We start from the raw sequence: 15184 nt of genomic DNA on the forward strand, positions 1-15184 counted from the left end.
GTTTTTTCCTAACTTCACTAATTTCTTTTTTTTTTTTTTAAGATTTTATTTATTTATTTGTCAGAGAAAGAGTGCACAAGCAGGCGGAGCAGCAGGCAAAGGGAGACGCAGGCTTCCCCCTGAGCAAGGAGCCTGATGCAGGACTCAATCCCATGACCCTGTGATCATGACATGAGCTGAAGGTAGACGCTTAACCGACTGAGCCAGGGCGTGATCCTGGCGTTATGGGATGGAGCCCCACATCAGGCTCCTCCGCTATGAGCCTGCTTCTTCCTATCCCACTCCCCCTGCTTGTGTTCCCTCTCTCGCTGGCTGTCTCTATCTCTGTCGAATAAATAAATAAAATCTTTAAAAAAAAAAAAAAAAGAAAGAAAGCCTGTACTTTGAACCCACATATACCTGTGACCCAGATTCAGCAATTACAAACTTTTAGATGACATGGTTCATCTATATTCTCACTCAGTTCTTCCCCCAACCCAATCATTTGGAAGCAAATTTCTGACCTACATATAATTTCAACCCTCAAGGTTGTTCGCTATAAACACAATGCTGAGAAATGGCATTAGGAAAATAACAGTCAGGAAGGAACTTGCATTCTTGGCATACCCAACAAACAGGTGCAGGGATGTTCAGGGCCTGTAGAAGATTGTTTTCCCCATCAATCCACCTTTGCCCCTACTTGTCTTGGTTTCTGGCAAACTTTCACAAAAGTATTTCACTCTGTTGGCCACTTTGATTAACCAACAGAGGCTAGAAATAAATCTGTTCAATCGGTCTCATACAGCACTTAATTAAGGCTACTATCATCAGGACTCCAAACAATGAGATGAAGTTAACCTGCAGTGTTCACCTCAAATATGCCTTCTGGGGTCCTGGACCCAAGCAACTGTCCCAGGGGAAACCAGAGAACTGTATTTCCAACAGTCGGAATGTAGTCTAGTCAGAGGCCCATTCATTATTCATTTCACTAACCTGCTGATCTCTGGTGTCATCATCAGTAATTACAGGAGGCAGTGGATGGGCTAAATACCCACCTCTATCCCTAATGGAGAGAGAGTTCATGGCCCATTTCCAGCCATATACAAGCATATAACCCAAGCAGGCACAGGTAACTCCTATCAGGATTTGTCATTAAACTTGATTTGGATCGCATCAGGTTGGTTTGATTAAGTCACATGGGCAGTGTCCCTGAATGGTTATAACTCCCTTTCCTATCTATGGCACATCCCTCTCAAGCATCAGAGAAACATGTGAATTTGTAACAGAATGGGGTGAGGTGGTGTCAGTCCATGTGTTTGTACCTGTTTACAGGGGCTCCATATTGAGAGCTGCTATTGATGGCACAGCAGTATAATTTACCATCGGCCTTGTCCACAGAATGTCCGCTGCATTTGCTGTTTGACTTGAGTGATGGTGTTGGATCTAGGCGACAAAAGTGAGTACTTATTGCCCCCACCCTTGTACATCTGGACTCTAAGGTGTTCCTACCACAGCTGCCAAGGTTGTTTAATCCCAAAGTCTATAGTCTTATAAGGCGTGGACCAGATAACAGACCAGACAGCTAAGCCATTGGTACTATCCCAAGAGTCAGTAAAAAGTGTGTTTCATCCTAGGGAATATCGGTCAGAGTTGTGAAAATGGCCTTGAGTTCCGTGCAGTGAGTGAATAACAATGCCAGTTTTTAGTTTGCCATCTATAGAGCAATCATTGAACAGCTACAGGCCCCCAGTGGACACTAACAGGTTTGAACTTAGCCAAACCTCAGTGAACCAGCCCCCAGCTATTCAGGTGAACCTCTGTGAACTGAGGGCCCCATCATGCCAGTGGCTTTCCCTCAGGTGCTATAATGTGAGTCCAGTTTCCCCACAGCAATAGCTGCCACTTTTCCATATAAACTGAGATGCTGCTGGAGCTGGGCTACTAGGTCCTTGAATATCCAATTTCCAAATGTGGAAAAAATGACCATTTTGACAAGTGAGGTATATTGGGCCTTTTCCTTATTCATTGTCAAGCCTGATCTAACCCATGCCAAAATGGGGACATTTTGCAAAGTCACAGGTCTTTATGGGTCAGGCTTTCTTTTTCAACAAGAGCTGAGTAACAGGTCAAGAGCCACACCTCCCACCCCCCCAAGCCCCACCTCCAGTCCCAAAACCCCAGTTTTTAAAAAGAGGTGCACTTGATGCCTGGATCAGCAGGTGGCGATGTTATACTAGAGAATTGCCTCTCTGAATTTTGCAATAGTTAACCAAAGCTGTGATTTCCATTTCTTCTCAGATTCTTTTTGCTAGACCACCAGATTCTTCTCTATATTCTTTTTGCTAGACCACCAGTAAGAGGACGGAGATGACCTCTCTACATGCCGCAGCCCTTGAATGAAAGAATCCTTTCTGGACTTCATGAGTGTTCACGTATAACAAGCACGTATAACTAACTATCAATATACATTCGGCAGTGAAGGACAGCAGTACGTTGAATCAGCCCAAAAAGCCCTCCCTATCAGGTCACTTTAATTTTCCTTCTTCACAGAAAATGTTGCTCAAACCCCATCAGTTGATTTTGATTTTTGGATACCCCCCCAACCCCCCGCAAGGATCCCATCCTTGGCATTACTAAGGCTTTGGGTTGGGTGATTATCTGTTTGGGGAGGTGTCCTGTGCATTCTAAAATGTTTAGCAGCATCCCTGCTTCTACCCACTACAGGCCAGTGCAACACACCCCCCTCCTCTAGTTGTGACAACCAAAGATATCTCTAAACATTGTCCAATGCCATAGGGTTAGAAGGGGGACCCTGGTTGAGATCCACTGCCCTCTAGGAACATGGACCAATGGACCAAGTAGTCTAATAGGCATATAAAGGGCTACAGCTTCTAGACGTCTAGAAGGTGGGGGGATGCAGACAGAGGGGGAGGAAGATAAGCTTTGGAGGATGACTTTTTTTTTTTTTTAATCCTTTGTTTCTTCAAGCCAGGCTCCACACCAATTTCCTTGCACGTATTCTTGCAGCTTTCTCCACAGTCCTTGGTGACTTCAGCTACCCTGGCATCTAGCACCCCAACCCCCCACTAACTCAGCAGGATTGTAGCCTGGGCACCTGCATACAACAAAGCTGAAAATATTTTGAGTTTCTCCCCTCTTGAAGTTCCTCAAGCATACTCAGCTTTCTCCTTAAAGCAGCTGAAGTTGGGGTGTGGGGGAAGGGAGGAAGCAGGCGGTGCAGAGGGACAGAGCAATCCCTTGCCAGTCAGCAAGGCTTTGTATCAACTTTCAATTTCAAGCAGCTGCCAGCAGCTTGGGCTCATCCAAACCAACACCCGTTTCCAATCCACCTGAGTTTCTCTCTCCATACTGCTGACATCATTTATCTAAACTTCGACTCAGCAGCTGAAGCCACTTTTGGTTGCCCTGCTGTCATATAACATCCCTTCCTCCTACTCTTGAGGAGAGTGAGCACGATCAAAACATCATTTGGGTAAATTGTTTCAATCCTGCTTTTTATCACTTATCCTCTAAATGTACATGAAGGGGGGGGGCGTACTCGGCACCTTGGGTGAAAGCATTTGCTACTAGATCCTGGGGAGTCTTCTCCTGCCCACTAACACAGCCCATAGGGTCTTCCAGAGAGGCATGTCTCTTGTCACCAAAACTTCCAGAAATGTATTACTCATACACAGCAAGTAGCGTGAAAATAATGTCACATCAGTTCCCTGTGGGGACAATGGGTAGAGGGCCCAGGTGGATGCTAAGCATACAGGGAGTCTGCTTTGTAGCTTAGGAAAAATGAGTTTGGGGAACCCAGCGCTTTTATAGTAACTGCAAGACACGTCAGAAAGAAATAGCCAGTATGAAGGACAAAGCGAATAGAGGGAGGAAAAGAATGAAGAGGACATAAGAGCACAGGGGCTGTTGTAAGATTTTTAACAAGTGGTTAATCTAACACATGAAAACAGTCTCCTCATAAACTGGAAATGAAAATGAGTCCAATTAGTGACAAATTTGCTATGCTGTTTTTCTCTCATTTGTCGATGTTAGCAAATAATTTTCCCGAAAAAAAAAATGAAATAAGTCAGTAGCAGCAGCCTCAGAATAACGCTATCACTGCTCCTGACTTCCAACAGCTTCATCCCCCAGGACGAGGAGCATTTTTAGGGAGAAGAAGCCCTGAAGATAAATAAGGAATTCTAGACTATAAGGTGTTGGACCAAAGTTTCCTCCTAGAACACTCGAGTTCCTCTTCTTTTCTGCAAAGAATAATTTATAATCTCAGAGCATCCAATGATGTCACTTAAATAAAATTATACTTCATTGCATAGAGGTTAAAAGCACAAGTTCTGGAGTTAAATCAGCCTTTGTTCAAACCCCAGCATCATAGTTATGTGATGCCAATTATGTGGCCTGAAGAAAGTTATAAAATAACTCTGAATCTGTTTCTTTAACTGTGAAATGGTAACAATGTCACCAAGCCTCACAGGCTTGTTGTGAAGATTCAATGGGACATTTGGTCCCATTTAGCTTTTATCACCAGTTATGTTGAGGGGGATGGTGTTTGAAGCGATGACCAGTGGTTCCCAGCTCCTTGGGAAAGCAGCTCAAGGATTCAGGCACTGAGGCAGCAAGAAAGGGAGCACAAAAATTCAGTATATGACAGGTGTGGAAGGGGGTGGCAGTTGGGTATCTGTGGGGGCCCAAGATGAGGCTAATCACTGCCTTTATTATGAATAGGGCATTTTTTAAAGGAACAGAAAACATTTATTTCAAACTTCCTCTAGTATGAGGAAGACATACATTCAGTGATGAACACAGGAATTCTAGAGCTCCCTCAAACAAGAATTTCAGGAAGGACCACCTTATATTTCATGCATTGCGAAACAATATTTCCCCTCTGTGCCATGCTAGAGAACATGGAACAAAGTGTAATACAGTAGGGGGCAGGAAGAAACTGAGTTAGCTAAGAGTCAACAAACATATTAAACACTTACTGTGTTCCAGGCTCTGTGTTAGCAGTGGTGAACAAACTGCCATGCCTAGAGCAGAACCACCTATAGGTGTTTAGATTCCTCACACTCTGAGCACAGATCCCACCCCTGACCTCGTGAATCAACATTCTAGGTGGTGGGGGACACAGAAGGCAGAATTCTTTCCTTGGGGGGGGGAGGGGCAGAAGGAGATGGAGAGAGAGACTCTTATGTAGGCTCTATGCCCAGCACGGAGCCTCATGAGGGGCTCAATTTCACAAACCTGAGCTGAAATCAAGGGTCAGACGCTTAACCGGCTGAGCCACCCAGATGTCCCAGGAGGTAGTANCCATAACGCCGGGATCACGCCCTGAGCCGAAGGCAGACGCTTAACCGCTGTGCCACCCAGGCGCCCCCCAGGAGGTAGTATTCTTAATAAGTGTCGTCTGGTGATTCCAAGAAACAGTATGGGAACCACCACTGGTGTTTCCCAAAAGGTGGTCAGACTCTCAAACTCAGTCTCTCCAAGAGAACAGCATATGCACATATGTTTTCAATGCACCAGGAGATTTGAGAAATGTGCTCTCAGACTGCCTTTCTCTGATACCATTTCCTTTTTATTAAATAATATGTGTGTAAGTGCATTATAATTGAAAAGCACGATACAAAGTTAGTTGGGTACAGTTTTTAGGAACTTTCTATAAAGTCTAGTGGAATATGATAAGGCATTCCTCAGAGCATAATAGGTCTCTGACCACATCCTCATGGTTCTTCTTATGGCGGCAGAAGCTTCTGGCAGGTGAGACTGCTAGAACAGTGCAGTGGCCTCAACTGAAGGCCTTTCTGCCACTAGCCCCTGGAGTCATCTGCGGTGCCGGAGCAGTTCCACACCTGGAGGACTTCTTCTCAGAAGGTCCGTAGGAGTATATATACTCCCCTAGGCTACTTGCAGAGTCTTTTGTGCCACGGCAGAAATATTTATCAGGTGGACCCTGTATAAGCCTAGTACCATGGTTCTAAACCCCTTAAATGTTTAGCTCTCAATGCACCATGAGATCCAACTTCAAGAAGTGAGATTCAGAATGAGGAAGAAACTCGATGGGAATGAGAGGACAGACTGATGGTTAGAGAAGACACGAAATTCCCATCTTAGATGTGAAGAATGGCAGGTGCCTTTGAAATATCCAGGTGGTAACTCCCCACAAATGGCTGGAAATAAAGCATGTGGAGATCTGAAGAGGGGTAAGAAGAGTGACAGAGACCTAGCAGGCTTCAGTGACAGGTGGCAGGGAGTTTGCCTAGAGAGAAAATAAATGAAGAAAATCTCACCAGCGTAAGGAGTCACATGCAAAGGGAGAGGAGAAAAAGTGCAGTGAAGGAGCCTACAAAAGTGGGATCGAAGACAGATGCAGTGATCACAAGGGCCGAGGGCTCTGAAGCCAAAAGGAGGTTAAAATTTCAAGTGAAGTCACCAGTCTCAAATAACACAAAGCAGTCAGTGAGGACAAAAACAGAAGACAGGCCAGTGGATCTGCAATCTGCATGTCACTGCTGACTTCTCTGAGAGCAACAGATCCCAGTGATGTGGGTGATGTGGGTACTCCAGGTTTCTCCTGCTTTTCGAAAGTGCAGCGTTCCTAGGAAGCCGAAATGGCAGACAGTGAAGAAACAATCACCATTAACTTCTGTGGAAAATTTTTTTAACGTTCCCAGACTCACAAAATAACTTCTTTTAGGCTTTTCTGATACCTTAGGACACGTCTTGCTAAGAAATGCGTAAAATCAATTGAGATAAAGCACAGATGCTCACAGATATGCTTGGTCCAAAGCTATAGTGGCTTGATGCTGGGTTGCTGACTGAGTGTAGTTCTGGGAGAAGGAGCTTGGCGGGGCCACTTTCCCCATATAATAGCCTGCTACAAACACTGAATGCTATTTTCCCTTTTCATCTTTTTCTTAAGAGCAAAAATCCTCTTCAGACTTCTTTCAGGTAGCGAAAACAGGTAGGAATGTAGGTCTTTCATAAAATTGAAGTGGTGCAACAATGAGTCTTAAAAAGTAAGGGATATCTGGATTTCCTTCATGGTTTTGGCCAGTGTTTACTAATAAATTCCATTACCTTTAGAGTTTTGATTTTATCATTTTCTGTCAAGAATTACCAGTTATCATATTAGATGTCTGTTATCACTTAACATTATCACCCTAACTTCCAAGGGAACTCTATTATTATTTTTCAGAGTTTGTGATAATGGCATATGGTAGACACTCAGGGAAAGTTTGTTCAATGAATGTGATAAGAAGAATGGATGAATGTGAATTTAGGAAGTGTGTGGGAAGAAAGTCTTCTTCCATATTGGAAATACAGTAAATATCTCATCTTTCAAAGTTAAATATAACCCTTTATATTTAAAAATTAGAATTAGGGGATAGCTGTACCCTAGTATAGCATATGAGAAAAGTATGGACTTGAGAAACATGCATGAGGACTGAATCCCAACTATGGGGCACTTCATATCTGCAAAAGCGGGAATATTCTTCACTTCACAGGACAGATGGAGGAGATACGTGACGATCCAACCATTGTCCCCTGCACAGACGAGTCGAATGGTAACTAACCGATAGCAGTGGGAATAGTATTAGTTATTAGATGTTTGTCCTATAAGCTGTTTATTCAGATGCTCAAGATAGAAAACTATAGTAACTTTCTATGTAAGTTGGCAGGAAAACCTCACCACTTTTGATCTAGAAAGATCTAATCACTTCTTTCTACTCACATTTGCTGGAGAAGCGTGCAAATCCAACCAACCTTGCAATGAAAAGCAGGTCTTGTGAAGAAGGCGCACTCAGTGTTAACTCTTCAGGCATTTCTCTCATATCCAACCGGTGAACAGCCTGCATTATAAAGTGTTGTCACACGTTAAAAAATTTTTTTTACACTAGAAACTTTGCATTCATAACCATGAAAACGTCGAAGTCCTATTATGTCAGCGTGATTCTGATGCCCATTTGGCACATTTTGCAAGGAATTAAGGCGGGAGCAGGGGTAGGGGGGTGGACACAAGGAGGTGAAAAGGGACAAGGCGGTCGGGAGACGGGTAACGTGACTACACGTACAGGAGCAGCCGAAGAATGAAGCCTCTACCTTTATGGCTAAGTCATTTTTAAAAACAAAAAAGAAAACCGACATTTCTTCCCCACCCCTTCTGCTCACTTCCTAGCGGGAGCCGGGCAGTCACAGCCTAGACCTCAGAGTGAGCGAAAGTCACCCGCGTCCCAGGCCGTGCGCCCGCAGAGGTGGACCCGGCCGAGCACGCGTCCCTCCGCTTCCTGCCGCTGAGCCTTAGCCCCCGCCCCCTCCCGCCGAGGGATAAGTCGCTCAAGCCGGGCGGGGCGGGGCCGCCGGGACAGACTGCCCCGCCCCTCCGGCCGCAGCCCCGCTGCGCCGGAGCCCAGCGCCCCCCGCCCCGCCCCTGCTCCGCCCACCGGCCGGTGGCCCCGGGGGACGGAGGGGGAGGGGCGCGGAGGCGGCGGCCCCTGGAAAGGCGCAGCGTACTGGAGCGCGCCTCGCACTTGGCGCCCGCCGGCCCATCAGATCCGTGCTGTGCGTTTAGCGGTGAGTACCGGCCCGGCCGACGGATGTCCCGGGGCGGGAGCGTCGGCCGCCTTGTCCCCGGGGCGGTCGGCGCGAGCCCCTTCCGCGGCGTCCGAGGCTCCTTCCCCGAGCGGGACTGAGGTGCGCAGAGCGGCCCGGGGCTGGAGAGAAGCCGGGGAAGGCCCAAGGGGAAATTCGGGGAGGGGACTAGCTCCTGGGGATTGACCTCTCCGCCTTGTCTCCAGCCTGCGCCGCGCTGGGGACAGGGTTTTCACGGACTGGAAATGGCTTTCCTCGTCCCTCTTTGCCTTGACTGTGCATGCCGCCGGAGAGTCCTCGCCCAGGTTGTGCGGGCCGCACTGGGAGTCCTCACCCAGGCTCTACAGGCCGGCCGAACTGGCGAATCCTAACCCAGAGGAGGGTGTGCGGGCCTCGCTGGGGTGTCCTAACCCCAGGAGGGTGTGCGGGCCCTACGAGGGAGTTCCCACCGCGCCCGGGCTTGCGGGATAGGGAAATCCCACTGAGCCGGCAGATCGCGGAATCCACACCAAGTGGTAAGGGGCAAATGGGGTGAGCTGGAAGGGTTGGGCACAGAGCCTACCCTCATAGATTCGGAGATCCAGGAAGGAGCATGGGCTGCCTTTCCTAATTCAGCCAGACATCAGAATGGCACATCTTTCCCGCAACACATATAACCCACCTCACAGGCTTCGGGTCAGGGAGACACAGCCTCTAGGGCAGCAGTTCTCAGACTTTTGGGAGGCTTAAAAACCCCTTTACACTCATAAAAATTTCCAGACCAGGAGCTTTTGTTTATGTNAAAAATTTCCAGACCAGGAGCTTTTGTTTATGTGGGTTATATTTTTTATATTTACCATATATATAAAACAAAATTTACCATATTTAATAATCCACTTTTTAAAATAGTGGACTTATTTATATATTAACATATTATTTTATGAAAATATCCATGTTTTCCAAAACAGAATGCTACTGAGAAGAGTGGCATTGTTTTATATATATATATATATTTTTTTTTTTAAAGATTTTTTTATTTATTTATTTGACAGAGATAGAGACAGCCAGCGAGAGAGGGAACACAAGCAGGGGGAGTGGGAGAGGAAGAAGCAGGCTCATAGTGGAAGAGCCTGATGTGGGGCTCGATCCCATAACGCCGGGATCACGCCCTGAGCCGAAGGCAGGCGCTTAACCGCTGTGCCACGCAGGCGCCCCTATATTTTAGCAAACATCTTTAAAGTCAGATTTAATAGGACGCAGCTGGATTTCTTATATCTGCTTCTTCATTCAGTCTTGCAATACCACATCATGTAGCCTCTGGAAAACTTCACTGTATACTCCTAAACACGTGGCACTGAAAAAGACAAATTGCATCTTGGTATTAAAATGAAAGTTGTTTTGATCTTGTGGGTACCTAGAGTCCCTGCACCACTTTGAGAACCACTGGTGTAGGAAATGCTTTGGAGGCTTAAGTCATTGGTCCTGCTTCTTGTTTGGGATGCTTGCTCTAAATGGAAACACACACCACCCCACACATGGACAGTGTTAACCTCTGGAATTTGGGACCAAGCTTGATCTCGCTTTGGAAGCTAAGTACTAGGTCCCCACATAAGAGATTATGAGCCCCAGTGGCCTCCTGAAAACTCAGCAAGTCTCCCAGATGGCTTCGGTTGTTTCTGTGCCCACAGAGCTGATCTGTCTGTGTGCCCGGATTGCAGCAGTGATGTGGCAAACAGGACCTGTGGGTTCAGAGAAGTGGCCACGGGGAGCCCATGCCAAGTGTGTAGGGGTTTGTGTGAGAGTTACCAAGTAGTCAAAAAGTCATTTCCAAAAGAACACTGCCTTCCTTTCCTCCTCATTCATTGCTGTTTGTACTTGTGTCGACCTTGAGCTTATCGGAATATTAGGATTCCCCAATCTTGCTGTTTCACTCTCCACTTTTAGAGGTGTACCACCTTGAGTGGCCCTGCCTCAGCCCCTACCAGAAAGCCATGTTCTGCACCCTGGTGTGTGGTAGGTGGGATCCCTCATGGATTTATTTCCTTGGCTTCCTGCTCTGTCGAAACAAGTTCCAGGTAGAAATTACATACATGTATACACCAAAGGAAAAGGATTCTCTGACTCTGTCCTCCCTTTGCTCCTCCATCCACAGAGCCTCTCCTGCTCTGATGAAGCAGCTTGGATGCTGCAGCTGATAGCTGGGAAGTGTTAAAGTGCATGAGCATATTGGCATCTGTTGTTGCCCTGGCCACAGATGGGAGAAGGGAATGGGATCTCTGCGTACCTGCCGTGTTCTTGGAGTAAAGCTCCACTTTGATGGTGGGGTCTCATTTCTCTATCCCTTCTGTACTTACTTACTGTCTACTTTACCAAGTGTCTAATTCTGTACTGGACACTGGGGGGAAGTAGTGAGCACAGATGCAGTCTCTTGTCTTTCTGGAGTTTACAGTCTGGTAGCTTAGGTAACTGCTGGTTAATGGAGACAGTCCACTATCGAGTGTTCGCATGAAACCTGGTCCTGCGCGAAGAACACTGCCCCTACCAGATGTGTGCTCCAAAGCACAGGCTGAGAAAGCCAGAGTCCCAAAACCGTGAAGATAATGATAAAACCAGCATTTGTTACCATGTGCCTGGCGAAGAACTTCCTTTGTCTTCTTTCCTCGGTTCTTCCTTTTATAGAGGAAGTGACTCCCTGGGGGGCAGCCAGACTCTGTACTGGGAAATGAGCTCTAGTCAGTCGGGTTCCAGTCACTGGGGCAGCCTTGGGCAAGACGCACTCTCTGGGCCTCAGTGTCTACATCTTTTAAGTGGGTGGTTGGGCCACTGATGTCCGAGGAGCCAGTGGTTTGCAGGCGCTGGTTTGCACTTGCATTTGTGTGCACATCTTCCCAACTCCATGTTCAAGGGCATCACATTTTTTAGCTTGAAGTTAGCCGGTAGGGGACTATCCACACCGTGGAAATCAGCAAATGGTATAATCCAGAGCTCCCCCACTGCAGGGATCAAGCGGTTAAAGGTTTACCAGCACAGCATTGCTGCTGTCAGAGCCAGGGTGCTTTGTGTGTGTTTGTACGGTTGAGCCTGGAACAACATGGAGGTCAGGGGTGCTGACCCCCTGCGCAGTAGAAGATCCAGGTACAACTTTTGATTCCCCAAAAACTTCACTACTAATAGCCTACTGCTGATCGGAAGCCTTAACAATGGTATAAACAATTAATGCACGTTTTGTATGTTATCTGTATGATGTGCTGCATTCTTACAATAAAGCTAGAGAAAATAAAATGTTGTGAAGAAAATCATAAGGAAAATACATTTACTTTACTGTACTTTACTTATTGAAAACAATTAGTGGATCAGTGGACCTATGCAGTTCAAACCCTTATTGTTCAAGAGTCACCTGTATTTTTTAAAAAAATAAACTCTTTAAGGATACCCGGGTGGCTCAGTCAGTTAAGTATCTGACTTTGGCTCAGGTCTTGGTCTCAGGGTCGGAGGATGGAGCGCTGTGTCAGCGGGGAGCCTGCTTCTTCTCCCTCTACCTCCCCCCACCCTCCCGCCTGTGCTCTTTCTCTTTAAGTAAATAAACAACCTTTAAAAATAATTAGAATAATAATAAAATAAACTCTTTAGCCTGGACAAAGACACCAAATATGAGGTATGTGATTCAATTCCTCAAGAACTTTTGATAGGGAAAAAACAGTCTGTTTTTTACCATATCCTAGAACATGAATCAGCAGACTTTCCTTTAGGCTTTGTGGGCTCTGCTGCTGTTGTGTGAAAACAACCACAGACAGTATGCAAATGAATGGGCACAGCTGGGTTCCAATAAAACTTTATTTACAAAAGCAGGGGTGGGCCATAGTTTGCAGACCCATCTTAGAATGTCAGAACAGGAGCCAGGTCTTCAAGGAGATAGTTTCATGGAAAAGGACATTCTTTGGGGCTTTATCCATGAATACCACAGATTGGATGCTCGAAGACATATAGCTGGAAGCGGCAACTGCAAAGGATTTGGAATCGATTGAAAAAAAATCCATAGTAGTAGGTTGTTTAAATAAAGGCCAAGTATGTTCACGTTTTGAGGACACAGCCATGATGGTGAGGAGGGAGGGTGTCTTTATTCCAACTGCATCTCAGGAGCCGTCTCAGACCTTATGCTGGGTGGGATTGACAGACCTGCAGTCTAAACCAGCACGTAAATTCTGGGTGGTCTCACACAAAAATCAGTAGTGCCTCTAATAGCTATTCTGATCCCAGGGAGAGGGACAAAAGAAGTGTTAAAAGAAGGAGGGAAAATCATCATTATATGTGTTTCTATTATATACACTGTATATGTACATTGTGTGTATGTATACATATATATACATGCGTATTTGTATATTTATAGATGTACCTAAGATATGTGGCTGTGCGATTATTTTTCCATGTATTTAAAATCGTCTTATGAATGTTCGGAAGACAGACATGCCAGGCTATTACCAGTGGCCAGATATGAGCAGTGAAATGGGGTAGAAGAAAAACGGTAATTTTTACTTACTACTCTTTGTAATACTGTGTGTTTGCCTGCCCTGCAGCATTCATGTGTTGCTTCTACAATCTAAAAATAAAACACTAAAATCCCAAGAACCTATCCTTTTTAAAGGAAAATAGGATTATTTTTCTACTAAGAATGTTACCACCACCCCTTCTCCTCTAATAAAACAAATTATTTTAACTGTCACATCACAATTCTGCACTAGTATATATCCTACTATATATATTAATTCAAAATAATATTGGAAGAGATGCCTCTCAGATCAAAACATTTTATTAGATGACTTAACCCCTGTCCAAGATTGCAATTACCAGATGAGTGTTCTTTAATGGACTGTTAGGCATCCCTTAAAGTAGTGTCTTAAGATCTTGTTTCATGAGCTGTCATGAAATACAGTTTTTACATTTAAAACTGTGTTACCCAAGAATATCTTTCCGTGGTCCTGTTTTTAGGAGAGAAAACACGTACGTGCGTATAAGGGCGCGCACATGCACAACGGTATAGGATATGCCAAAGGCTGAGTGGTTTTCTCTTGCTGGTGGGGTAGAGTTGATTTTTAATTTCCTTCACTTTGCTTATCAGTATTTTCTAGCAGGTATTAAACAAGTATTAAATTTGATAGAAGCAGTAAATTTGAACAACTATTAAATAACCACCAGTTATTTACGCACTGGGGACAACACAGTTGCCTTCGTTTTTCTTAGACTCAGTTACTGCTGACTTGGCTCATAGCAGACACCTGCTTACTCCCTTTCTCCCAGTGGGAAGTAGAGAAACAAGGATGGAGCAAGAGGTTTGGGGAACCAAAAATGGGCCGCTGACAGACCTCCGTCACATTGCACTTGTCCACTTCCTGTGGAGTTGGCTCCAACCTCAGCCCTTCCCTCTCCCTCCAGGTGACCCAGAGGTTAGAAAGCTCATAGGATCAGCACCATTACCTGAGAAGCTCTCAGCTGACTATTTTCCTAGAATAAATGGCCTTCGTTTCTTTCTTTTTTTTATTTTTTTAAGTAGGCTCCACGCCCAGCGTGTGGAGTCCAGTGTGGGGCTCGAACTCAGGACTCAAGTCAGACACTTAACCGACTCAGCCACCTAGGGACCCCTCTTTTTTTAGCTATCTTTAATGGAAAATTTCAGATACACAAAGAAGTAGAGAGTATAAACCCAGCCTCAACAATTATGAACATTTGGCCAATCTTGGTTCATCTATACCTTTCCCCAAATTCACTTCTTTTTTTTCCCTCTTCCAGGAGTTAGCATCTTATTTTCAACTGTCTAAATTAACAAAAACTTATTCTTTGTTGTGTCTTTTTAGTAAAAAGCATGCACTGATGCTGTAGCAAAATTCTTGATGTTCTACTCTAACGTCAGCCCAGGGAACAACTTGAGCACTTGCCGTGTTTCCTGCTTCGGTGCTTTGGCATTCATTCTTCTCTCTGCCGATGAGTCTAAATCAGTCTGCCCTCATTCCTCCTCCCAACGCTCCATAAAGCCTTTCTCAGGTCCCCTGGCTGCAGCTGTCTCTTTCCTGGGACCTTCGTTATGACCCTTAGCGTATTATGGTTATTTGTGTGCTTATCTTAGTCTCCTTGTTAGATTGTACTGTTCTTATGAAACAAGGAGTAGTTTCCTGAACGCCCTCTCTCTGCTGGCACTTAGCAGTACTTAATGCAGGAAAGATGCTCAGAAATACACGCTAAATTAATTCGACTTGATTAAGTTCATTGAAGAAAATTTTCGATCACAATAGAAACGCATCACATTAAAAGGAAAATGTTCAGGGGCGCCTGGGTGGCACAGCGGTTAGGCGTCTGACTTCGGCTCAGGGCGTGATCCTGGCGTTGTGGGTTCGAGCCCCACATCAGGCTCCTCTGCTATGAGCCTGCTTCTTCCTCTCCCACTCCCCCTGCTTGTGTTCCCTCTCTCGCTGGCTGTCTCTCTGTCAGATAAATAAATAAAATCTTTAAAAAAAAAAAAAAGGAAAATGTTCAGATATAGCCTAGGACAGAGAACATTTTATCTCACCTGCAAGGATTTTAAAACACTTTAAAGAATTGTGATGAAAAGAATTTTCAGTTTTATCCA

The 15184-nt window shown here is 45.3% G+C and overlaps 1 protein-coding gene and 1 long non-coding RNA gene across 3 annotated transcripts in view; one reads left to right on the top strand and one right to left on the bottom strand.

The window, feature by feature from the left end:
- Window positions 1–5310: 5310 nt before the first annotated feature.
- On the bottom strand, window positions 5311–8304 carry LOC105241610. The gene is made up of 3 exons (XR_002144430.2): window positions 8167–8304; window positions 7730–7847; window positions 5311–6592 (listed from the first exon to the last, which is right to left on the bottom strand). It is a non-coding gene; the product is annotated as an uncharacterized LOC105241610 (long non-coding RNA).
- Window positions 8305–8420: 116 nt separating this feature from the next.
- ACO1 (aconitase 1) overlaps window positions 8421–15184 on the top strand; it is a 57045-nt gene continuing 50281 nt past the window's right edge. Inside the window, exon 1 of one of the 2 annotated variants that reach the window (XM_034664004.1) lies at window positions 8421–8568. The gene's annotated coding sequence lies outside the window, so the exon portion shown is untranslated. The remainder of the gene's footprint in view (window positions 8569–15184) is intronic. The other variant, XM_034664005.1, reaches the window with a different exon arrangement.

Source organism: Ailuropoda melanoleuca, chromosome 7 (assembly GCF_002007445.2).
Source record: "Ailuropoda melanoleuca isolate Jingjing chromosome 7, ASM200744v2, whole genome shotgun sequence".
Classification (NCBI taxonomy): domain Eukaryota; kingdom Metazoa; phylum Chordata; class Mammalia; order Carnivora; family Ursidae; genus Ailuropoda; species Ailuropoda melanoleuca.